The 13,745-nt window shown below is 42.6% G+C and overlaps 1 protein-coding gene across 1 annotated transcript in view; it reads left to right on the top strand.

Annotated features, from left to right (window-relative positions):
• Positions 1-13,745, top strand: part of LOC126416049 (WW domain-binding protein 4) — a 129,432-nt gene that overhangs the window by 66,170 nt on the left and 49,517 nt on the right. The window lies entirely within an intron of this gene.

The raw sequence follows: 13,745 nt of genomic DNA on the forward strand, positions 1-13,745 counted from the left end.
AATGGAAAGTGCTATTGATGTGCAGGGTTGACAGAATGGATTGGTAGTCAGGGGATCGTATTGTTCGCCAATCAACAGTTTGTAATAATACTTAGAAACTGTATTTTTTGTGTAAGAATGCCTATTGACACTAACATACTAAACTTAGTGTAAATTGGAATGTCATAGGTGTTTGTTGCAGGATTCTATTGCGAGTCGTTTACTAGATACTGTATTTTGAAAATTTCACTCATCAATACTTGTACAGTACCCGCGGTAGCACACACGAAAGAACAATACAACTGCATGCACTAGTTACATAGATTCTGACCGGTAACGAGACACTTGACCATTAAATGTTGTGTTTAAAATTGCCATCGGCAGCAGCAATACAGGCTTCCAGTCAGGTATGGAACGACTGCTGCACATATGCTAGCATTTCAGCAAAGATGCCCTAGCAGGTTGCAGGTAATATGTCGTTACATATCACTGGATATAGTTGGTATGTCCTTGTAGACAGTGTCTTTCAGCCTTTCCCACAGAAAAAAAAATCTGCAGATGTCAAATCTGGGGAAGGGGCTGGCCAGGGTATAGGTCCTCAGCATCCAACCCAACGATTTGGAAACAATTTGTGAAGACATGATGTAGTACTTCGTGCAGAGTGGGCTGGACAGCCATCATGCTGGTACCAAAGGTTGCTCCCAGTGTGCAGTGGAACGTCATGTAGCATCCGTGGAAAATGGTCTGTTGGGAGGCTGTGATACTTGTGCGCTTTCAGTGTTCCGTCTATAAAAAACGGGCCTGTGATCTGACGGTTCACTATCCCACGCCACACATTTACACTCCATGGGTGATGACGTTCCACCTAGTGAAGCCAACGGGAAATGCCAACAGGCCAATAGTGCATGTTTCGACGGTTTAGCCGGCCGGTGTGGCCGTGCGGTTCTAGCCGCTTCAGTCTCGAACCGCGTGACCGCTACGGTCGCAGGTTCGAATCCTGCCTCGGGCATGGATGTGTGTGATGTCCTTAGGTTAGTTAGGTTTAAGTAGTTCTAAGTTCTAGGGGATTGATGACCACAGATGTTAAGTCCCATAGTGCTCAGAGCCATTTGAACCATTTTTGAATCGACAGTTTACCAGACCATGATTGGTAAATGTGAGTTCATCACAAAACAAGATACATGATACATCTGGAGTATCCTGTCTTATTGCACGTGTGCAGAAGTTAACATGATTCTCAGAATCGTTGCCATGCTGCTCTTGATGGAGAGAGAGAGAGAGAGAGAGAGAGAGAGAGAGAGAGAGAGAGAGAGAGAGAGATGTGATAGGGATGGAACCTATGTCAATGGAGAATGCATGGGTCACGCGCGTAAAACATGCTATTTCTGCTGCTTGGACTGTCACACGCTGACTAGCAAGTCGCAATGCATTCAAGGATGTGAGAAAACTTAACAACATCGTACCTAGCAATTGCGCAAGTTGAATGTCATAAACAGGTGTTGGTGTGGAAATTTTTCAATATACGGTATGTCGTAAACAATTCTCTCCAGAATCTTGCAACAAACATCACTGACTTTCTAATTTACCCTACTTTTAGTCTGTTAATATCGATAGATATTATTCATTTAAAAACGTGTATGTTTTCACTTAAAATAGGTATGATCTTATTGGAGATGGTAGCCTTTCCTTCCTCTAACTTTTCAATTGACTTAAGTACGAGCCGGACGAAACACCATTATGATGTAATGTTGCAATGCTCAGTAGCGGACGTTAAAAGTGAGGTTGTGAGGGAGTTTCCGTCTTACAAAACGTCGGAATGTTGTATCAGCTTTATCGAACTAGCGCTGGTAGTAGTTGCGTTAATCATTGGCAAAAGCAAAATTAATTATTGATGTTCTTGACAAACATCATATTGTACACGCTTCTGAGAACTGAAGTGACAGGAAGCGCGTCCTGCAAACATTATACAACTTGAAACTTCGCTCTAGAAAATATGCAAACAGAGCAATAATATTTCGAATGTTGTACACATTTGCCCTTTTCGCTTTATCTTTTGCGTCTTTTCTTTCCTAAATGCCAAATAATGTGCTGTTGAAAAATATTCATTAAAAGATGCTTTATTTTTTTTCTCATATTAATACGTGGTGTAGACCTTCCTTTGCATGTCTTTTCTAAAATATGAATGAATTTCGCCTCTTTCAAGAGATAATACTGGTAGAAAAAATATAATTTTCTCATGCAAACTTCTCAGTTTGTCAAGGAAACGAGCAGGCAATAATGTGAATACCAAGAGGATACAAGATCCACCATTTTAACATGCGCAAGCGCAAAGAGAATAGGTTAACTACAGTGCTAGCAGGTGATACCACCATCCCGTCAACGTCAGAACTTTCCTTCAGACAATCTCTGACGTCACTCTGTTCCGTTGGCGCTTGGTGTGAATACCACTGTGTGAAAAGCATTGTGGAAAGTTTTGACATGAAGTCACGCTGTGTCCGTGTAAACAGTTTTTACCGGGCCAGTTACAGCGGGAGCTACACTTTAACGTGCACGGCTGGTCACGGTTGATTTTTCACGTGTACGAATCACTGCAAGAGGGGAAAAGAGAAATAAATGAAGGGAAAAACACCTTAGGAGCTAATGAGCGTTGAATATTGAAACTTCTCATTTCGGGGTCTGGCTTCCTACTTACCCACTCAGCCACCGAGGTACACTATCAGAAGACTACCGTTTCAAAACATCAGCTGACTCGTGATTTGACGATCTACTTTAACGATACCAGGAAAACTTTCAGAATAGACTTCAGAGGCGCGTCTGGGGCGCTCGCAAGTGCTTGTTTAAAGTCGCTTACCCAGCAATAAGCAGTCGTATATACTGCTAGTGCTAGATCCCTACAAACATACAGTTCACGTTACAAGGCTTTATTTATTTACTTATGTATTTATTTATTTATACGAGTCCAAAAACACCAAAACATAATACAGCAAGCGACTAGCCTGGAAATGGTTGTAGGTTACTTATCTAACGGCTTCCAGGGGCAACAAAAATTGATTTTCAATATTTCGCTTGATTATTGACCGAAGATAATCTACTCACTAAGATGTATACTCTTATGTTAAAAGTTTAACAAAATAAGACAGGAAATACAGTTGGAGATAATGTGTTTGGCTTGAGAGAGCGTAACTGGCGGTGGGCAGATATTCTGAGTTTATTCTTTCAGTAGCTGGGAATGAGAGCACCAACTTCCAACAAATTTTACTTATAAATCCAAACCTTGACGAAATTTTCCTCGCTGACACCACAACAAACCGACGAAAGGAAAAAAAATCTCTCTTACTACATTTTCGCTGTTCATGCAGTCAAACTTCAGTCATCATACACGACGTATTAATTTATAACTTCTTTATTACTAACTGTATTCGCAATACATTTTGCAGACAGTATTCACTTGTACCACTGATGTACCTGCAAAATTATATCATTATACGACACATAGTTCAGGACATATGACATCATATACACCGGCCGGGGTGGCCGAGTGGTTCTAGGCGCTGCAATCTGGAACCGCGCGATCGCTGCGGTCGCAGGTTCGAATCCTGCCTCGGTCATGGATGTGTGTGATGTCCTTAGGTTAGTTAGGTTTAAGTAGTTCTAAGTTCTAGAGGACTGATGATCTCAGCAGTTAAGTCCCATAGTGCTCAGAGCCATTTTTTGACATCATATACAATTAGCTGGATGAAAAACTAGCTTCTGCTTAAAATGGCGCGCAGTAAATCTTCAACATCAGGCATAACTTTTTAATTTATTACGTCTTTACTACTAACTATATACGTGACACACTTTGCGGACAGTATCCACATACAGCACTGAATGTACATGCAAAACCATACAATTGTACGACACATAGGTCAGGATATATGACGTCATAAACATTGAGAATAGTGAGAAACTAGCTTTTGTTCAAACTGTTGCGCAGATTACCCACACTATATTCATCCAGTGTTTCATAATCAGAACGACTTATGACTTCTAACAAACTTAAAGTATAATTTCATGCCTTTTCCAAACTTTCTCTTACATGCATTTGTAAAGTAACCAGACTTTTGAAGCTCTTTTATACATGGGAGTTCGATTCTTTAAAGAATCATGGGTTTATTTATATAATCCTAAAAGCAAAACCTAATATTAACGCTTGAGAGAATTTCACGCTCTGTGAGATCAATGTTCAGCAGTTAGAACGACACTGTCATGCAAACACGTCACAGGGTTCGCTCCGAACCCTGCCTTGTCCCACATTCACGAAATCCATCATTCGTACCTCACGTCTTCAAATTTATTTCGCATCTTGTCGCTGCTGTTCTCAGTCTGTAGACGTCATCCAAGTCCCGTATTGGAGATGGCAGCCTGATTGTAGCTTCTCTTTTGCATCCACAATCCTCCCGTGGACTTTGTTCTCCACAGCTCAGTTGGGCGGGCTTTTGCTGAAGTTTGGATTGGTGCTGTTGTAAGAAGGAAGCTTTTCTGGATTTCTATCGTGGTGGAGAAGCGTGTGTTACAAATAATAGATGTCTTAGATCTGTTACTTATTGCTTTTTTTTTTCCAATCTCTGTTGTTACCCGTCTTCTTGTATCTGGCGCTGATCGTAGGGACTCGTGATGAGCCAGATCAACATGATCAGTATGTGCAGAGTTCCTCCAGATTGGAACGGCAGCAGAGGAACATAGAGCAAGAGCGGATGCGCAGAGGATGCTGGACTGTGCTCCCCGTGTGGAGTTTGTCGGTTTGCGGGCGTGATTGATCCTGGTGCATACCTTCTGTCTGGTGTCTGTACAGTGCTGTTTGCAAGCAAAGGGACAATCCAGTTGCAATCCTAGGTATTTGGAATGAACGCAGTGATTTGAATTGCTTCCTTTCCAGGTGATGTTCAGCTTTGTTTTGCCTCCTTCATGCGGATTTGGTTTCAGGTAGTTGTCATAGCAGACAGCAAGTTCTTCGAGAGCAGATGTTAGCTTGGATTCTAATTCTTCAAACGTCGCTCCTTGAGCAGCGACAGCGGTGTTATCTGCGTAGGTGCAGGACCAGGTTCTAGTGTTGGTATATACACGGTGTTACAGAAAGGTACGGCCAAACTTTCAGGAAACATTCCTCACACACAAATAAAGAAAAGATGTTAATTGGACATGTGTCCGGAAACGCTTAATTTCCATGTTAGAGCTCATTTTAGTTTCGTCAGTATGTACTGTACTTCCTCGACTCACCGCCATGATTTCATACGGGATACTCTACCTGTGCTGCTAGAACATGTGCCTTTACAAGTACGACACAACATGTGGTTCATGCACGATGGAGCTCCTTCTCATTTCAGTCGAAGTGTTCGTACGCTTCTCAACAACAGATTCGGTGACCGATGGATTGGTAGAGGCGGACCAATTCCATGGCCTCCACGCTATCCTGACCTCAACCCTCTTGACTTTCATGTATGGGGGCATTTGAAAGCTCTTGTCTACGCAACCCCGGTACCAAATGTAGAGACTCTTCGTGCTCGTATTGTGGACGGCTGTGATACAATACGCCATTCTCCAGGGCTGCGTCAGCGCATCAGGGATTCCATGCGACGGAGGGTGGATGCATGTATCCTCGCTAACGGAGGACATTTTGAACATTTCCTGTAACAATGTGTTTGAAGTCACGCTGGTACGTTCTGTTGCTGTGTGTTTACATTCCATGATTAATGTGATTTGAAGAGAAGTAATAAAATGAGCTCTAACATGGAAAGTAAGCGTTTCCTGACACATGTCCACATACCACATTTTCTTTCTTTGTGTGTGAGGAATGTTTCCTGAAAGTTTGGCCGTACCTTTTTGTAACACCCTGTATATTATACTGGGTGTGCCTCCTAAGAGTCATCAGACGTATTTTCTCTGGTGTTATTTCCTCTGATGTTTCGTCCGACATTTACGATTCCATTTTTACAGTGTGTATCTGGAGTCTTCTGAGAATAATTTATTTCGTTACTGAAACAGAATGGAATCGTTTAGTTTTTACCCCTCAGAAAATTTCATTTTACCCCTCAGGGGGTAATTATCCCCAGGGGAATTACTGCCTAAACACATTCCTATACAGAGAGAGCGAATCATTGATCTGTAGCGGCGACATGATGGGCAGCCCTTTCGCTTTCGACACCCTTTTTGTATGGGCCAGCAGGCACTAGTACAGCGGCGTAGCGCCCCTCTGAGGGGTGTCTAAAGGCTTACCTGTCACACCGGTGCCTAGTAGTAAAGGACGGGCTCTCTCTGTACAGGTACACATTTTAAGTACTCAGCAAGACCGTGCAGATGGCTCCGAGGGTGATGCCAAACTGGGGGAGGTCTTCGCCGTTTATTCACACACGTGTCAGTGTCACGAGCCACAGGAGGTCGCGAAACCGGGGGGCTGAAAAAGCATAAACACCCTTTGCTGCTTCGGATCCCGTTCACATTTCGTTGAATGATTTTGAGTGGCCCCTAGTGGTTCCACCCTGTACAACAGAGCAAAAATTGCGGTCGCGCTACACGACAACGGGATGCGATCTCGTTCAGTGGAATTGCAGGCCGACGATGCCTTTAGAGAAGGGTTGAATCGTCCGGCGGGTGTTTGCAGCGTCAAAGGCTGTGAAGACCGTCTCCCTGTTGCTCGTCGGACTGTGAACAGTCATTTTGGGGCCGGCCGGGGTGGCCGAGCGGTTCTAGGCGCTACGGTCTGGAACCACCCGACCGCTACGGTCGCAGGTTCGAATCCTGCCTCGGGCATGGGTGTGTGTGTTGTCCTTGGGTTAGTTAGGTTTATATAGTTCTACGTTCTAGGGGACTGATGACCTCAGAAGTTAAGTCCCATAGTGCTCAGAGCCATTTGAACCTTTTTTTGTCATTTTGGGCTTCTAAATGTGTGGTAATCTGACCCCTGGCCTTTTTTCGCGTGTGTCAGTACCTTGTAATTTGAAGCTCCGTCGAGCCCTAAGATGACGTTGCAGGGCGCTCGCTTTTGCAGCATTACAGAGGAAGGCTGTAGGCACGTGTTAGCCAAATTTCAAACTTATACGCCGCAGTGGTAGACAGTTACGGGGTTCCGAAAAAGCGACCCTTTAATTTTGTTTCGCAGTGTGGATTTATTGACGTAAAACGGTACGCACTGTCAAATGTTCGAAGAACGTAGTCTTCTTTATTCTTCCTCATTAAATGTACACTACTGGCCATTAAAATTGCTACACCACGAAGATGACGTGCTACAGTCGCGAAATTTAACCGACAGGAAGAAGATGCTGTGATATGCAAATGATTAGATTTTCAGAGCATTCACACAAGGTTGGCGCCGGTGACGACACCTACAACGTGCTGACATGAGGAAAGTTTCCAACCGATTTCTCATACACAAACAGCAGTTGACCGGCGTTGCCTGGTGAAACGTTGTTGTGATGCCTCGTGTAAGGAGAAGAAATGCGTACCATCACGTTTCCGACTTTGATAAAGGTTGGATTGTAGCCTATTGCGATTGCGGTTTATCGTATCGCGACATTGCTGCTCGCGTTGGTCGAGATCCAATGACTGTTAGCAGAACATGGAATCGGTGGGTTCAGGAGGGTAATATGGAACGCCGTGCTGGATTCCAACGGCCTCGTATCACTAGCAGTCGAGATCACAGGCATCTTATCCGCATGGCTGTAACGGATCGTGCAGCCACGTCTCGATTCCTGAGTCAACAGATGGAGAAGTTTGCAAGAGAGCAACCATCTGCAGGAGCAGTTCGACGACGTTTGCAGCAGCATGGACTATCAGCTCGAGGACCGTGGCTGCAGTTACCCTTGACGCTGCATCACAGACAGGAGCTCCTGCGATGGTGTACTCAACGACGAACCTGGGTGCACGAATGGCAAAAAGTCATTTTTTCGGATGGATCCAGGTTCTGTTTACAGCATAATAATGGTCGCATCCGTGTTTGGCGACGTCGCGGTGAACGCACATTGGAAGCGTGTATTCGTCATCGCCATACTAACGTATCACCCGGCGTGATGGTATGGGGTGCCGTTGGTTACACGTCTCTGTCACCCCTTGTTCGCATTGACGGCACTTTGAACAGTGGACGTTACATTTCAGATGTGTTACGACCCGTGGTTCTACCCTTCATTCGATCCCTCCGAAACCCTACATTTCAGCAGGATAATGCACGACCGCATGTTGCAGGTCCTGTACGAGCCTCTCTGGATACAGAATGTGTGCGACTGCTGCCCTGGCCAGCACATTCTCCAGATCTCTCACCAATTGAAGACGTCTGGTCAATGGTGACCGAGCAACTGGCTCGTCACAATACGCCAGTCACTACTCTTGATGAACTGTGGTATCGTGTTGAAGCTTCATGGGCAGCTTTACCTGTACACGACATCCAAGCTCTGTTTGACTCAATGCCCAGGCGTGTCAAGGCCGTTATTACGGCCAGAGGTGGTTGTTCTGGGTACTGATTTCTCAGGATCTATGCACCCAAATTGCGTGAAAATGTAATCGCATGTCAGTTCTAGTATAATATATTTGTCCAATGAATACGCGTTTATCATCTGCATTTCTTCTTGGTGTAGCAATTTTAATGGCCAGTAGTGTATTTTTTCCAGCACTTCACAATCATGTAACCTACACCCAATTCAAAAAAAAAAAAAAAAAAAAAAAAAAAAAAAAAAAAAAAAACGCGCCGAGAATGGGAAGATGAAACGAAATGAAACTTCACAGGTTAAGAGGCTATATGATGCTATTTAATTGCTAACAATATCGAGTCAAATTTACAAAGAACTTACCACTATGAAGTTGTAACCCCTTCTGGCCTGGATACCTGAGCTGATATGATTGGGAAGGGGTTCATAACGCTGTTGTACCCTCTCTCGGGCGAAATGGCACACAGCTATTGTAACTAGACCTGGATACTGGTACAGGGACGCAGTTGACGTCCGAGCTATTCCCAGACATGATCTATCGGGGACAGATGTGGGGATCTTGCTGGTCGGGGAGTACCTCGCCATCACAAAATTTTTAAAATAGAAAACATAGAAGTCTGATGCTACCGCTGCTAGACATGTGAGCAGCCCATAGTGTCTTCCATTCTATGTTTTCTGTTTTAAAAAATATTGTGACTAAGCTTTATCGCTTGATGTTTGTTTTATACGTGACATGTAAGTACTATATCTTTTCTTTTTATACTGCTAGTCAATACTTACACTTATAAAAAATGTTCCCTAAAACTTTGTACTTATGTTATAGGCCTCTTTAAATGTTTTATTTCTGATGAAGGCACTCTTACAAGTGGCCGAAACCTAGGTCAAACTGCGACCGGATGCTGTTATTGCTTTAACTTTTAATTATCAAAGCTATTTTTTATTAGATTTAGAAATAAAAAATCGCTGCATTTGACGAGATTCAATCGTACGACCTTTTCACTCATCAGGTGTATCCGCTAACCACTACGTTACGCTAATTCACATCGGTAGATAGCTGCATATGACTCTGTGGCCCGGTCGCAACCATGAAGTGCGGCCTTCCGATCTCTGTGAATATAAGAATATAATAACTTATATGTAACGCTAAATCACGTCTTGTGCCGAATGATACGTAGTGTTCGGCTAGTGCTCTGTATGAAGCGTATGTGTTACACAGGCGTCGTTTGTGTGTGTGTGTGTGTGTGTGTGTGTGTGTGTGTGTGTGTGTGTGTGTGTGTGTCGGGGGGGGGGGGGTTTGTGGCAGTTTGGCAACGGCGAACGGTTCAAGCGTGACGTTGAGCGCTCTATTTGGAGGAAACCAGCTCTAACGCGTGGATTGTGAACTATCAAGTAATTTTAATCGGACTGTAGTTAGATTAGATTAGTTTTTCGTTCCATAGATCCGTGCTGAGGAGATCCTCGTGGATGTGGAACATGTCAATTTTTTTTAAGCTTAAATAACAATACTAATAGTATGAGTATATACAATAATCATTTGTTTCTATTAAAAAATCGTCAATTGAGTAGAAGGAGTTGGCCACTAGTAAGTCTTTCAGGCTCCTTTTAAACTGATCTTTATTTGTAACTAAATTTTTTATGTTTGCTGTCAAATTATTGAAGATGAGTGTTCCTGAGTAGTGGACCCCTTTTTGAACTAAAGTAAGTGCTTTGAAGTCCTTGTGCAGATCACTTTTGTTCCTGGTATTGTATGTATGAACTGAGCTGTTTGTTGGAAAAAGAGATATATTATTTGGGACAAATTTCATTAAGGAGTAAATATACTGAGAGGCAGTCGATTTCTTTTGGCGAGGAATGTCCTCTCTGCGTGTGCTAGACCGCATTTTATGTCTTCGTTGCTTCGTCCGTCATGTGTTGTTTGGCTTCCGAAGTAACGAAATTCCTACACTTCGTTGTTCCCTGTTTTGATGGTATATTGTCTAATTTTGTTTCTGCTACTCCTCGCTACTTCCATCTTTCTTGGGTGCTCATTAGACCGTTCACTCCGTTCAACAGCGCATGCAATTGTATCTCACATTTTTTCGAGGATGTCAGTATCATTAGAAAACCTTATCATTGATATCTTTTCATCCTGAATTTTAATCCCACTCCTGACCCTTTCTTTCATACCTGCTGTTGCTTCTTCGATCTACAGAGTGACAATGGGTGTTGGAAGATTCCTGTCTTACACCCTTTCTAATCCGAACATTTCGCTCTTGGTTTTTCATTCCTAATTTGCCCTCCTGGTTTTCACCCGTGCTTCCCCTTAGCTTCGTCCTGTCTTCTTCAGAATTTCTAACACCTTTTATATTGTCTAGCGGTTTTTCTTTGTCGACAAATGCTACGAAAGTGTCTCGGTTTTTCTTAAATCTTGAATGAGATTTGCACTCTGCAGCGGAGTGTGCGCTGATATGAAACTTCCTGCCAGATTAAAACTGTGTGCCGGACCGAGACTCGAACTCGGGACCTTTGCCTTTCGCGGGCAAGTGCTCTACCGCCTGAGCTACCCAAGCACGACTCACGCCCCGTCCTCGCAACTTTACTTCTGCTTCTTAAATCTTGCTTCCGTTATTAGAAATGGCTCTTCGGTACCTTTTCCTTTCCCAAAGCCAAACTAATCGTCTCGTAACAAGAGTTTCGCTTTTCATTTCCATTCATCTGTATATTAATCAGGTTAGATCTGATTTTCGTATTTTAACGGGGTTGCAATTATTTTTGGTATGCCATACCGTAGATATTTTCCTTTGCCATTACGGTCTATAAACACCGCATTTTTAAGTGATTATTAACAACGCCTTAGAAATCGAGTCCGATTTTAAAGTATCTGTATCAGAAACAAATATACGACCCGTTCTCAAGACTGCGAGAGATATTAGAAAGGAGGCAAGACGTTGCAGCAACAGAGAGAAGAGTTGTGTGGACCCTCGGGCCATAGGTTGAAGCGGCGGGCAGTTACATTGCCCCTCTCCCGGGCTGCTTTATTTTTAACAGTCTCGCGACAAAAATCAATCTCAACTACCCATTGTTCAGAGTTTCAGGCACCGTTTTAGCTTCTATTTTTGCAGAAGAAGCGCGAGCAAAGCCCCGCTACCACAGAGCGCTGATATTGGGCCCGCTGTTTTGTTTGACGATCGACTTGGCCTCGCGTTCCGTTTGGTTGCGCAACATTGTAGTGCTTCTCCACTTCTTAACGTTACGTCCGCCAAGAACTGGCGGAGTATTTTCGCCCCTTCATTACGTGATTACCTTCCCCTAATTCTCATTTTTGAAGCCTATTATGAGGTGGTACTCATGTTTTAAAGTTACGTGATGCCTTTCAGCAACACTGTAGTGGCCCTGAGCAGTTATGTTTCGTACACAACTTTTTGAACGTTTGAGCAAATGTGGGCTTTTGCTGTGTATCCTTCGTCCGCCTGGAGCTTGAGATCTTTGTGTGTATGTTGCAGTCTAATCATTTGCACCAGCGCAAGTATCAACCCTTTCCCTTCCGTCCTGAGGAACAGAAGAATAACCTCAGAAAAGAGATGAGATAGTTCATGTTAATAATAATAATAATAATAACTTTATTCAACATCGAATGGTACACTGCACATGTACAAAGAAACAGTAATGATTAAAGTTATTTGTACAATACACAAGACACATTGTTCTGAATACGTCATTAATTTACAGCAAAATTGCAATAAGATGTTAACTGATTTCTATTCACATAATTTCACAAAGCATTTGTCGTTCTTCATATAAGTATGGTACTCTTCTAATGTGTAGAAAGGGTGTTTTACAAAAAATTTCTTAAGCTGATGTTTCAGTTTAATTGTAGGAAGAGCCATGACTGCACTAGGCAGTGCATTAGCTAATTTTATACTTGCGTACTGAGGCCCCTTTTCGTAAAGTGCTGTTCTGTGGCTGCCAATGTAAAATCTTCCTTTATTTCTAGTATTGTACTGGTGGAAATCTGAATAGGTGTTTGGGTGCAGTCTTTTCACAAGCAATGTGGCTTTTAGAATGTATGTGTTTATAACAGTTAACACCTCTGTTTTTGGAAACAAGTTGCGACAAGATTCCCTATTTTTGCTCCACAGATTATTCTCACACCCCTTTTTTGAAGAATGAGTAGCTTATCTAGATTATCTTTGGTTGGTGCCCCCCAAATTTCAATACCATAGTTCAAGTGAGAGGAGAAAAGAGCGTGGTATGCAGTCTTCAGGACTACGGTGTCTCTACAGAACTTGCTCATGGTACTGATTGAAAATATATTTTTTGACAACTTAGTTACTAGGAAGTCAATATGTGTGTCCCATTTCAGGTTGCTTTGGATTGTTAAGCCAAAGAATTTTACACTAGACTCTTTCTTTACCAATTCGTTGCCCATGTATAATTTAATTTCATTATTCAAACTACTTCTGTGAAACTCCATCAAACATGTTTTACTGGTGCTTACATTTAAGCGGCTTTCATTAAAAAACTGAACTATTTCTTCTGTCACATTATTACACTCGGCATCTAGTTCATTACATGATTCCTTTTTACATACAATGGACGTGTCATCGGCATACAGAACAATTTTGGAATTTATAGTACAGTATTTAATATCATTTATATAGATCAAGAACAGAAGGGGGCCCAACACCGAGCCCTGGGGCACGCCATATTTTATGCGAGTGATCTCTGATTTGTAGACACCACTTTCCGTTTTAAGTAGAACAAACTGTTTTCTATTGCTCATATAACACTGTATTAGGTCATAAGTAGCGCCTCTAATGTCCATGTTCCATAGCTTGTCTAATAGGATGTCAACGTTCACACAATCAAAGGCTTTTTCCAGGTCTAGGTATACACCTGCCACATGTTCCTTGCTTTCGATACCCCCTAACACCTCTTCAATTAGTTGAGCAGCTGCAGTGCTAGTTGATTTACCTTTTAGGAATCCATTTTGATTTTCGAACATGAGGTTGTGTTTGTTAAGAAAGTTTATAATCCTGTTGTATATAACTTTCTCAATCTGTATCAAATTCCACGACTTTTCCTTACACTATTACTATTCTTGCATTTATTACAAGGCTCTCCAACTAACTGCATTAAAAATTGCCAGCAATTTCTCGCAGAGAACGCTAATAGATTATTCTGTGGAATCTGCAGGGATGAACAAAAATGATATGATGAGACCTTAATTTGAGTGATAAGTCACCTAGGCACCAACCAATCTCCTAGGCTTTTTATGGGGGGCAGGATCTTCTCTATCCATCTCCTCTTTCCAGTTTAGTGCTAACAAGC

This window comes from Schistocerca serialis, chromosome 8, assembly GCF_023864345.2.
Source record: "Schistocerca serialis cubense isolate TAMUIC-IGC-003099 chromosome 8, iqSchSeri2.2, whole genome shotgun sequence".
NCBI classification, from domain to species: domain Eukaryota; kingdom Metazoa; phylum Arthropoda; class Insecta; order Orthoptera; family Acrididae; genus Schistocerca; species Schistocerca serialis.